This window comes from Podarcis melisellensis, assembly GCF_964234715.1.
Source record: "Podarcis melisellensis genome assembly, chromosome: 12".
Lineage (NCBI taxonomy): Eukaryota > Metazoa > Chordata > Lepidosauria > Squamata > Lacertidae > Podarcis > Podarcis melisellensis.
Genome location: NC_138544.1, coordinates 23,313,454 through 23,325,799, shown reverse-complemented (window position 1 = coordinate 23,325,799; position 12,346 = coordinate 23,313,454). Strand labels below are relative to the sequence as shown.

Sequence of the window (12,346 nt, the reverse complement as noted above, 5' to 3'; positions counted from 1 at the left end):
CCCCTCCCCTCGGGCGCCTCCCCGCCCCCTCCTCTCCTCGGGCTGTAGGTGGAGCCGCGTCCTCGCCCCCCCCCCGCTGAGAGCCGGAGATAGCGGCGCCCCCTTCCGCCGGGAGACCCTCGCCCGCCCGCCGCTTCCTCTCGGAGTTTTGGGGAGCACAGGGCGCGGCGAGGCCCCTCGGAGCTCTCCTCCCCCCCATCGGCAGAAGCAGCCGCCGCCTGTGGCTGGGCCGAGGGGATGTCGGGGTGCGGAGGCTGCCCATGCCCGGCCAGGCGTCGGTGGCGGCGTTGGCGCTGCTGCAGCGGCTGCTCCTCCTGCGAGCAGTGAGTGGAGCGCAGCGGCGGCGGCGGGGGGCGCGCGCGCGCAAGGCTGGCGGTGGCGGCGGGGAGCCCGGCGGAGGAAGGAACTTGTCCCTTCCCTCTGGACTCGCGCCCCCCCAGATGTTGCGCCCAGTGCGGCCGGCACCCCTGGCACCCCCCACGCTACGCCACTGGGTCAGACTCATGCTGATAGCTTCGAGAACACTGTCCAACCATCTCGTCCTCTGTCGTCCCCTTCTCCTTGTGCCCTCCATCTTTCCCAACATCAGGGTCTTTTCCAGGGAGTCTTCTCTTCTCATGAGGTGGCCAAAGTACTGGAGCCTCAGCTTCACGATCTGTCCTTCCAGTGAGCGTTCAGGGCTGATTTCCTTCAGAATGGATGTGTTTGATCTTCTTGCAGTCCATGGGACTCTCAAGAGTCTCCTCCAGCACCATAATTCAAAAGCATCAATTCTTCGGCGATCAGCCTTCTTGATGGTTCAGACCATCCAGCCTCTGCTTAGAACCCTCCAAAGGGTCTTGCTCATGGAAAGGAGGGTCGCTTTAAGAGTTGTGGGGGAGATCATTCTGACAAGAGGCGGCACCTGCTGCAATGTCCCCTTCTACGCAACTCTTTGCACCAGTTGTCCTTTGCACCATGTTGCCTCAGTGCTGCTTATTCAGACAGAAGCATTTTAATGCCATGAGGCAAGTCAGCTAAAACAGAGACCTCAGGAAGACAGTGTGCTGGAAGATGAACAGCCAGGCCACTGCAGTGATGTAGCTCTCTCCTGCAGAGATTTACGTCCGGGCTTAACCAGCCAACAGAACCACTGCCACCATCATTTCTCCTGATGTAGGTTCAGCTGTCAGGTATTCATTATCCTAAAGGGTGCCCATTATTTCCAAAGGTTGCCTATTTCACAACTCTGCAAGCCCCCAGAGGACTATACTCTGGGTGACAAGGAGCCAAAGGAAGTTAGGACATTATGCGAGAGCAGTAACTTGGAACCAGAAACCATGTGGCATAGCAAGCACTCCCTCTAGTGGAAATAAAAATGCAGACAAGTTCCACAGCCTCTTGTTAACTTACCCATATGATTCACAAATGACTTATACGCTGTATGGAGAAAATAAGGAATCACTAAGCTGTTTTAAGTATGCAGAAACAGAGCACATAGTCACCAGCTTTCTAAAGCAGGCATAGGCAAACTCGGCCCTCCAGATGTTTGGGACTACAACTCCCATCATCCCTAGCTAACAGGACCAGTGGTCAGGGATCATAGATCCTATGGCCTCGGCAGGCCTGTTTTATACCTGCTGCTGGGATTGACAAAGCTGCCTCTGATTGGTTGACAAGGCATTCTTTGATTGACAAGGCATCTGACCCTCACCAATGACCCTCACCATCTGACCCTCCCAGCTAAACCAACCAACCAACCAACTAGAAGGATTACTGTTCATCTCTTTTCCTTAGGGTGTCCCTATTTTCAATGGAGAAATGTTGGGGGGTATGGAGTTCTCCGACTCCCGAGCCGTCTGAAGGCAATCCTGTACAGTGAAGGTTTTTTTTAAACATTTAATGTTTTTACGTATGTTGGATGCCGCCCAGAGTGGCTGGGGCAACCCAGTCAGATGTGTGGGGTAGAAAGAATAAAATTATCCTTATGGAATAGGGCGTCCCTATTTTCCTCAGAGAAATGTTGGGGGGCATGCTAGGTATATTTCAAAAAGGAAAGGGTATGAAAAACTGGATTGGGAGAAGGTAAAGTGTGGGAACGCACTGATTTGGAGGAGAAGGGGAAGAAGAGCTTGCTATCCACATTACATAACAATACAGAGGAGTTCTGGACGCCTGGGTGACCTTGGGCCAGAAACCCAGTCTCATCTACCCCACCAATGTTATTGCTCCTCCTAACCGTGAACTCAAGATGGTGGCTGCACCTCCACTGTAGCCAAAAGGAGGGCACTGAGAAATATTACTATGCTTGGGGGAACTTGTGTTTCTTGTTCCTGATCAGAAGGCCTGGCTGCAATATCAACACAGAACATATAAAGAAAAATTAAAACACATGGCTTCCCCCAAAATAATCCTGGGGAATGGTAGTTTACAGAGCTGCAATTTCCAGCACTCTTAACAAACTACAGTTCCCAAGATTATTTCAGGGAAGCCATGAGTCCCTGCCTCTGCCCTGCCTCCCCTCCATTTTCCTTTCTCCTCTCTACTGAGGCCCTCCATAGAGAAATGTTTGGCGTGGGGAGAAACTGGGACAAGAGCTATCATGATTCAACTGAGAATGCTAAATAAACCATGGATTATATATTGGCACTTGATGTGTGTGTGTTTGTGTGTAATGCACTTGGAGGGAATAGCTGGCTGGAACCCTAAACAGAAGCAGCAAAATGCACTGCAACATTTTGTTGCAGGTCCCATTTGCGATTTACCACAGAATTCCGAACCGCCTCAATGGGGGTGTTGTGGGTGGACAGAGAATTGCACCCTTGAATATTAAACACCAGACTGGGCTCAGAAGTTCCTGTACAGTGGTACCTCAGGTTACATACGCTTCAGGTTACAGACTCCGCTAACCCAGAAACAGTGCTTCAGGTTAAGAACTTTGCTTCAGGATGAGAACAGAAATCATGGTCTGGTTGCGTGGCGGCAGCAGGAGGCCCCATTAGCTGAAGTGGTGCTTCAGGTTAAGAACAGTTTCAGATTAAGAACAGATCTCCGGAATGAATTAAGTTCTTAACCCGAGGTACCACTGTACTGGTTTTTCAGGACTGTTCCTTTCACCCCCAAACATTTATTTACCTGAACAATGGAGGCTCAGTAATTCTTTGCCAGGGGAGTGCGATCAGGTGGAGTGTGTTGCTTCTCAAAGAAAAAAGAAGTGGGGAATTGAGGGACAGCAACAGTGGGGAAAGTGTCTTGTCCATCCTTGGCACTGTAGATGTCATTCATATGCCTGGATAAAGTTCCAGTATCTTTACCTGACATTCTCTTATGAGTTTTGTGTAATTCCATCCACAACATCAAGGTTTTTTCCTGCTTCCTTCCTCTCGCTGTTGGTACCAAACAGGCCAGCGTAATCTCCTGCTGTTAGGACTTTCATTCTCGGTGCATAGTTTTCTTGGAGGAAAAGCCCCATCGGGGTAGCAAGCTGTCAAGAGAATTAAAAATAATCTTCATTAGCAGCATAACTGTTTGCGCTTGTATTCCTTGCGGTGAGAGATGATACACTTGTGTGCTGCTAACACAACTGTGTCCCTTAGCTTGATGGGCTGCATTTGTGCCGACTGCTAAATAACATGGTGTGATTGCATGATATTTCCGTACTGTGAAAAGTGGCAGAATACGGTGCAATTATAACTACTTTAGTCGGTAATTGACAGCCTGTGAAAGGGACTGAGGGGGAGGGAGGGAAGTTCCCTCTCCCGCACAGTGACAAGAGCCTTGAAAAGCTAATTGTGGCTTCTCTTTAGAGGTTATTCAGGTTACAGCGTGGCCATAAGCGGGCAAAGTATCGCAGGGAAGAAAAACAGCACGGCTTGCACACACAGATCCTTAATAAATGAAAGATGGAGGAGCGATACATATGCTGCTGCTTTTAAACAGCATTAAAGAGCGGCGCTTTGTGCAAACAACAACAACAACATCCCCGCCATCCACCTCCAAACAGTAGCGCATTTTGTTGTGTTTCATTCCTCAAAAGATATTCCGCAGAACCCCATGTAGGAATTCGGGGCACAATTAAAGCAAGCAAAAAATAAAATGCGAAGCAGAGTTTGCTCAAATGTCACTGCTGTTCAAGGCTAATAGTGAAAATTGCAGTTAAGATACAGTAGGCAGCGAGAGCTAGGCACATTTCTTGAAAGTACAGTGGTACCTCGGGTTAAGAACTTAATTCGTTCTGGAGGCCCGTTCTTAACCTGAAACTGTTCTTAAGCTGAGGTACCACTTTAGCTAATGGGGCCTCCCGCCGCCGCCACGCAATTTCTGTTCTCATCCTGAAGCAAAGTTCTTAACCCGTGGTACTATTTCTGGGTTAGCGGAGTCTGTAACCTGAAGCGTCTGTAACCCGAGGTACCACTGTATTTGGCAGATTGATTGCAGTAGCAACTGCAGCTGTATTGTCCTCTGTGAGAACAAGAAGGAAGGAAACAGGCCCAGGACAGCAAAGGAAGGACCAGGGTTGGGGAACCTCAAGCAGCGTTTCAAATTGATGTCTCAAATTTCAATGGCACCCGGTGCAACGCCAAAAATCCGACCCTGCCTCTCGCCTTCCATTGGATGTCATAGCTGCCGTGCTCCAGAAGCTCTGTGCCTGATGCAACTGCACCAATCCTGCTCCTATAGATCCAACTTTGCCTCAGGCCTGGGGGGCCTCTTTCCCTGCCCCTCAGAACTCTGCCGAGGGCACGCCCCCTCTCAAGCCACGCCTCTCGCCAGTCCTGCTTTGTCCTCTCGCTCAGTGTTTTTGCCTGGCTAAAATGTGCCTTGAAATCTAATAAAGCTTTTTTGCCTGCCTGGATGGAGGGTGACGAGCGGGATGTGTGAGTGTGAAGAAGCTAGCCTTCTGTACAAAAGTAGAATTTGTATGTATTGCCCCGCCCCCTTTTGCCTCTGGCCACACCCACCACTGGTATGCGGCCCCCGGGAGGTTGCGCAGAAGAAAACATGGCCCTTGGTTCCTCACCTCTGGGGAACAAGGTGTGGCAAACCTGGAGCACTGGCTCCCATGTGGTCAGACTCACTACTAGGGATGGGTGAATTCCTCAATTTCAGTTTCTCTTTTTTACACTCCTGCTACCCTGCTCTTTCCCACTCTTAAGTTCATTTCTTCTCTTTGTCACATCAGTTTGTCAAATGGGGGTGGAAGGGTTACTTTGCATAGTAAAAACATTTTGCATATACATCTCCCCTTCAGCTTTGCTTGAGTTGTTTTTGCTTTTATTTTGATTGTGCCCTTTGTGTCTTTATGTTGTGATTTTTGTCCTTGAGACCTGCAGGTATAGGACGGTATACAAATTTAACAATCAATAATAATTATTAATAATAATGCATTGAACAATGCATTTAAATTTGTGGTGAAAGAAGAAAGTGACTGGGGCAAACAAAGCATCTTCTTTAGAAAGCTGTTTACAAAAGGAGACAGGAATCTGTGCCATTAGTTGAGGGCCGCGGGGTAGGATTTTGGGAACCGCTTCTGACCATGCCAAATCCTCCATTTAAAAATGATATTTCCTTTGCTTTGGCCATAGCCGAAAGCAATTTATTCTGCAGCTGACAAGTACTAGATTCAAGGAAGCAGCTCGTCTGGATTGCCAGAGGGTTTATACAGGCATGAAACACGCACAAAAATTGTAATTAATGCAGGTGCTCTGAAGAATCAAGAAGGCATAGGGGGCAAGAGTGAAGACCAAACTACCCATAATGCCTCCCTCCAGTGAAAGGGAAGCTGTTTTCGAAAAGGAGTTTCTGGGTGGAATTGGCCTTGCATTCAAAATGCTGATCGTATGGGTTGGCAGGAGGAGTGGGCAGGAGGCATGTGAATTTAAGAACAGCCCTTGCTGGATCGCTCAAAAAGCCCATCTGGTCCAAGCACCCTACTCCCATAGTAGCTATCTTTATGCCTGGGAAAAGCCCATGGGTGCAACAGCCCTTTCACTACCACCTGAGATTCCCACCAACTGGTCTTAAGAAGCATACCTGCCTCTGTGAGTGGAGACACAGAGCATGGCCTTCTCCTCTATGAAATTGTCTGCTGTTCTTTCAAAGCCACCCAAGGCAGATCAGAGTCTACTGGTAGATCTCTGGGTGATTTGCAGCAGATGCCCTCGAATTGTCTAGCAGGGGTGTCAACGTGAATTAAATATGAGTGGACGGGAGACAGGTAAGCCCCATAGTGCCTAATCAATCATACGATGCGCCGCATGCACACCACTTGAATGGCAATGCCCGTCACAAGGGAGGGGGCCTGGACGCCTCAAATATTTTATTGGGGGGTGCCAAAGGTACCTTGGCCCCTAGGAGTCGGCTCCTATGTTGTCGAGCCACACCATGGCATGGCCAGCAATGAGTTTTCTCCACCTAAATTAGGCTGCTAAAATTAAGCTAGCTAAGGTAAAAAGGTAAAGGGACCCCTGACCGTTAGGTCCAGTCGTGGCCGACTCTGGGGTTGCGGCGCTCATCTCGCTTTATTGGCCGAGGGAGCCGGCGTACAGCTTCCGGATCATGTGGCCAGCATGACTAAGCCGCTTCTGGCGAACCAGAACAGTGCATGGAAACACCATTTACCTTCCCGCCAGAGCGGTACCTATTTATCTACTTGCACTTGACGTGTTTTTGAACTGCTAGGTTGGCAGGAGCAGGGACTGAGCAACGGGAGCTCACCCCGTGGCGGGGATTCGAACCACCGACCTTCTGATCGGCAAGTCCTAGGCTCTGTGGTTTAACCCACAGCGCCACCCGCGTCCCTTAGCTAAGACTCTGGGTCAAAAGGATTGTGAGCTCACTTGAGCTGTACGACCAAAACAAAAAGGCCGACCCAGAGGCACAAGCTGAACACTACCTCCTCAGCGGGTTTGTAGATCTTGGGTTCTAGTAAAAAATACAAAGTACAAAATACAAAGTAGATTTAACACGCCTAGTCTGACTGAGCTAGGACTCAACTAGGCTCATTACCAGTCTAGCTGAGTCTATCTGGGGGCACAATGTTATATCACACATACAATGCATATAAATCACTTTTTCTTTTCCAGTCTAGCGGAGTCCCCAGACTGGTAAAGAAAAAAGCGATTTATATGCGCGATATAACACTGTGCCACCAGACGGCGACGTGGAGCCCCGTTTTTCTCTACCTGTTTTCCCTGTTAAATTTTACGACGCTTTAAACTGAAACGCTCCTTTGATGTGTCTAGATCCAGCCCTAGTGGATCCAAGAGTGCCCTACTTCTGGTTGCCTATCTGCACATAGCAACCAGACGGCTCAGCTGGTCAGAGCGCAGTGCTGATAATGCCAAGGTTGCAAGTTCGATCCCTGTATGGGGAAGCTGCATAGTCCCACATTGGGGGGGGGGGGGTCAGACTAGATGAATCTCAGGGTCCCTTTCCAACTCTCCGATTTTGTGATTTGGAAACAAGTAGGTGGTATAAAACCACCCCGCCAGATCGGAGCCCTCCCACTGACTCCAGACGCAATTGCGCCCACGCTCTGCACACGCTCAGAAGCAACCTTGTTGTCCTTGGTTCCACCTCGGCTGCTGAAAAAGGTTCCGGAGCTGAGCGCTGCTCTGTGGTCTTCACTGAGCTCTAGGGGGCGGGGAAACAAGGCTCTTTCCAGAAATCGGGCGCTCACCTGTCCGGCATTTGGTCCATCTGTTTCACCTGTGTGTGTTCTCCCTCCCTCCTCCCCCAAGCGGCGTCGAGCCACTCCAGGAACCCCGGACAGAGAAACCAAGCCAAGGGGCGGCGTGTGAGCTAAGCGACTTCTCCAGGCCCCGCAAGAACTCGTGGGCAAGGCGGGCTCGGCGCTCCGCCCCCTTCCCACCACTTTCCTTCCTCGGGCGCAGTGGCGCCGCGCTCTCGCCGGACTCCAGACCTGGGAAGAAGGCGGCGGCGGCTCCTCTTGTCGGTGCAGGGCAGGTGAGTGCTGGGGACCCGGCGGCGCCACCTTCGCCCTGCTTTTGGGTCGTGGCTCAGCGGGGAAAGGGACCCGAGAGGGAGAGAGTCGTGCGCGCACCTGCCTCTCCTGCCGTCCAGGTGGGCGCACCAGAGAAGCGCGGTTGTCCGCTCCAAGTTCCCTGGACCCTCGACCTGGGATGGAGCCGAGAGCTGCGCCCCCGATCCCAAGGCCCTTAAAAAAAACGCACTTGCCAGGGAGTAAGGCTCGTTGAACAAAGCGAGGCTTCCTTCCGAGTAAACGCGCCTAGGCTTTGCGCTGCTAATCGGCGGGTTGTTTTTGGGAACAGAAAGGGACTCTGCTTTTCCTTACGCACGCACACATAAAAAAACTCCACTCCTGGTTCCTCGACGCCTTGTTGATTTCAGCAGTATAATTTTTAGGAGGTAGGCGGGTGAGTAGGACGCATGCTGCTGCTGTTGGTGGTCAGACCATTGGGGACCAGAGATCCTTTGCAAATCCAGATCTCTCTTCTTCAGCTCACCTCTGTTGAAAAGTTCCCCCATTCCGCAGCAACCAGGTATCTCCCCAAAAGGGGTTCTTTTGCCAGTGTTACTGAAGTGCCCACTTGGTTTCCAGCATTAGGGAGTTATTGGTGCGGAAAACGTGGGAAGATTCAGAAGAATTGCTTCTGAATGTATGACTTTTGTGTCTGGCTCTCTGGGTTTCGGCTGTTTATTTCTTAAAGACAAAGCCTCAAGCTGTCCTGGCCTTACAGCCCTGGAAAAAGTATAGGCTTGGTCAGTTGTCAAAGTGGGTCCATTACAAGGGCTTGAAATAGATCATTGTATTATTTATGAAAGGCTGCCAAACAGGAGCCATGTTTGCTTTTGCTTATAAAATACTCGGAAATGGAATTTGCAGGTGAAATTGCCAAGCTCTTGGGAGACTGGAGGATTTTCCTGGAGGTTTGGGGAAGGTTTGCCTGTGGAGGTGGATCTGTATATGGAAACATGCTTCCTTTGAGCCGGCAAGTTTAATGATTACCTGTTTATAGTAGCTGTAATTATGCAGCACATTCTTTCTATCCCTTTCCTGCTTCTGCTCAGTGTGCTTTCTTGAAAATAAGTTCCATTGGACTTTTTTTATATTCATTATTTCTTTATGCTGCGTGTATATTGCTCGATAATGACTTTCAGAGCTTTGTAGATAATAGTTTTTGCTCCGTTTTCTTCTATATATTCCCATCAATCAAGTCCTAGAATTGTTTTTCCCCCCTTCGTGAAGTTATTTTCTTGCTTATAAGAAAAGGTGAGCCTATATTGAAAATAGGGGGCTATAAATACTAGATCCTGAATGGGAGGGATGCAGAATAATTGCAGAGCCAAATGAATAGATGGAAAGAAGGTGTATCGTCTGTTGTAAGTAAGAGCACCTGTTTCAGACTAGGGTCAGCTTGGCTGCAGTTGCAGCCTAATGCTTTAAAAACTAAGGCTTAATAGTGGACAGAACATCTCTGATTGAAATGCTGTGGACAACACTCACTTTGTGCTGGGTTTTCCCTGGGAGGAGGTGGGGGGGGCAGACAGGCCAGCAGGCAATCTAATACACAGAATTGCAAATCTGGAAGAGGAGGGGGGGAAAAGCAACCCTCATACTTCTCAGTAGCCTAGAGGGAGCTTTTTTAAAAAAAAAATGTTGGGGGGAAATCAGGTGTTTGGCAAAAGGATGCTTGTCTGCAGCAACTGGATTTGTTTCAGGTACGCTGATGTTTTCTGCAAGAAGCCCATTAAATAGCGAGGTGCCCATCTTCGGAACCTTGGAGATATGCTGCAATCCCATCCCCACTTACCTGGGAGTAAACCCCATTGGACTCAGAAGAACTTGCTGCTGGGTAGACATGTACAAGATTGCACTGAGAGCTGCTCAGAAAAGTGTATATCATCATTATATAAGACAAGCTGCCTATAAAGTTATATCTAACCGAAACAGTGTGTATGCGAAGTATTAAGCGCTGTAAAAGATCTTATCAAATTCTCCATTTTACTTTTATCTGCATTCCATCCCCCCAGACAGTGTCTGACCTCCATTTTCTAGGCACTGTGCAAAACTTGTTCTAATAGAAGAAAAGTAAATTAGTTCTAGGGCTGTGGCGTTCTGCTGGCATTTGAATGACTTGGATGTTTGTAATGATTTGGTACTAGTTTCTCTCTCCCATTGAAGCGTGCCGGATTCAATAGATGTAATTGCATATACATATTTTATTGAGCTTTATGCCTGTCCTTGAACAGGAATATTCATTTCATTAATTAAGGATGATGCACTGGTGTATTCCTGTTGTTATTAGGGCTGCCATCCAACTGGATAAATCTTAATGAATTAAACAAATCAGATTTAATTAAGAGTGCGGTCCTACCTCGGGGCCCGAAATGTTGATGGCTATAGGGTGATGGTATGAATGCCCTGTAGATGCATCTCTGCTGGGACATGAGAACACTGCTGCCCCCAGGCAAGGGGTGTGTGTGGCTTTTCTGCAGCAGAGACACCCTCCCACTATGCCAGGGGTAGGCAACATAAGGCCCATGGGCCACAAGCAGCCCACGGGGGCCATTTAACTGGCCCATGAGCTGCACCCGAACCAAGCCACCCACTTGGCAAGTCCCCGTGTGCGGCGCTAAACCGGCGCAGCGTGGCATGGGGACTCGCTTCTGCAGTGCCGAAAATCGCGTCTGCGCATGCTCAGATGCCAAAAATTGCATCTGCACAGACGCCAGAAATTGTGGCTGCACGCGCTCATGCGCATGCGCAATCCAACCCACAGAGGGATCTCCTCTGGAGTGAACTGGCCCAGGCAAGGTAAACCTTGCCGACCGCTGCACTATGCCCAAAGAGATGGAAAACTATGGTTGGCAGTTCTCCTACCAAATGGTAGCAAATAGCCCCCAGATGGGGTGTTTCAGGGGTAGGGCACCAATGGTTTGGGGTCCATTGTATCCAGAACTCCATGGTTCCTTCAGGGGGTCCAGTCACTGAACCCCTCAGCTACACCAGCCAGGAACTGGTGAAGTTGAAGACAGGACATCAACCACCCACTTTCCACCTCAACTGACACAAGGTGGCTGAGCTTAGGATGTGGCAGCGGTTCTGCTGCGCCACTCCCCCCCCCTTAGGATTGCTCTGCCCATCTGAATTCATTTGCGTATGGGTTTTAAAAGTAGGTTTTTTTGGAGGAAACATGCAGTCTTTGTTTTTAGATGGTAGATGTTGCAGCAGGTGCCATCTATTTGGTTGAACTACATGTTACCTTAAATGTGTTGCTTGCTCTCTGTTGTTGTTGTCATGGTTGGTTAATGCTGAGCACATAGTTCTGCCCCTCCCCATTTTATCCTTGCAACAAGAACCCTCTGAGGTAGCTTAGGTTGAGGGACAGCGACTGGCCCCTAGTCACCAAGTGGGTTTCATTGCTTTGAACTCTGGTCTCCCAGGTCCTAGTCCAGCACTCTAATCGGACCACACTGTGCTGCAGATTCATTTTTCTCTTGCAAACTGGGGAGAGAACAGGCTGTTCTTGAACTTTAGTTGAGGGGAAGATCTCCGTATCCTGATCTGTACCTTGATATGTTGTGAGGCTTGCCATGAAACTATGCATGTCCAGATGCACCCTAAGAAAATCTCTCTTGTCATACTTAGCAGTATCTGCTTTAAGTGATTGCTGATCCATGGCCATTTGATGTACCTTTGGGGACAATCAATTTGCTGATGAAGAATTATCATCGAAACAGTTCATTATCCTGGAAGAACTGTTCTGTTTGCTGCTGTGCTTGCAGCACCCTATTGCTACGTTTGGAGCACCCATCACCTCACATTTGTAGGAAATGGACTTTGAAAAGGCATTCTGCCTCCAGTTCAGTCATCTTTAACAGTGACTTACCACGCCTACCATTCCTGTTCTTGGAACATTAATTTGATGCTTATTAGTTTGTGACTCCATGCACATATTATATGTCTTCTGTTTATGAATTTTGAAATAGCATAGTGTTATAAGGGACGCGGCTGGCACTGTGGGTTAAACCACAGAGCCTAGGACTTGCCGATCAGAAGGTCGGCGGTTCGAATCCCCACAATGGGGTGAGCTCCCGTTGCTCAGTCCCTGCTCCTGCCAACCTATCAGTTCAGAAGCATGTCAAAGTGCAAGTAGATAAATAGGTACCACTTCGGCGGGAAGGGAAACGGCGTTTCCGTTCACTGCTCTGGTTCGCCAGAAGCAGCTTAGTCATGCTGGCCACATGACCCGGAAGCTGTACACTGGCTCCCTTGGCCAATAAAGCGAGATGAGCGCCACAACCCCAGAGTCGTCCACGACTGGACCTAATGGTCAGTGGTCCCTTTACCTTTACCTTTATAGTGTTATAAAAATATTGT

At 49.2% G+C, this 12,346-nt stretch overlaps 1 protein-coding gene across 2 annotated transcripts in view; it reads left to right on the top strand.

Annotated features, from left to right (window-relative positions):
- Positions 1-7,849: 7,849 nt before the first annotated feature.
- WIPF3 (WAS/WASL interacting protein family member 3) overlaps positions 7,850-12,346 on the top strand; it is a 38,736-nt gene continuing 34,239 nt past the window's right edge. The window contains exon 1 of one of the 2 annotated variants that reach the window (XM_081883392.1): positions 7,850-7,947. The gene's annotated coding sequence lies outside the window, so the exon portion shown is untranslated. Of the gene's footprint in view, positions 7,948-8,127; positions 8,505-12,346 lie in introns of those variants that run through there. The other variant, XM_081883391.1, reaches the window with a different exon arrangement.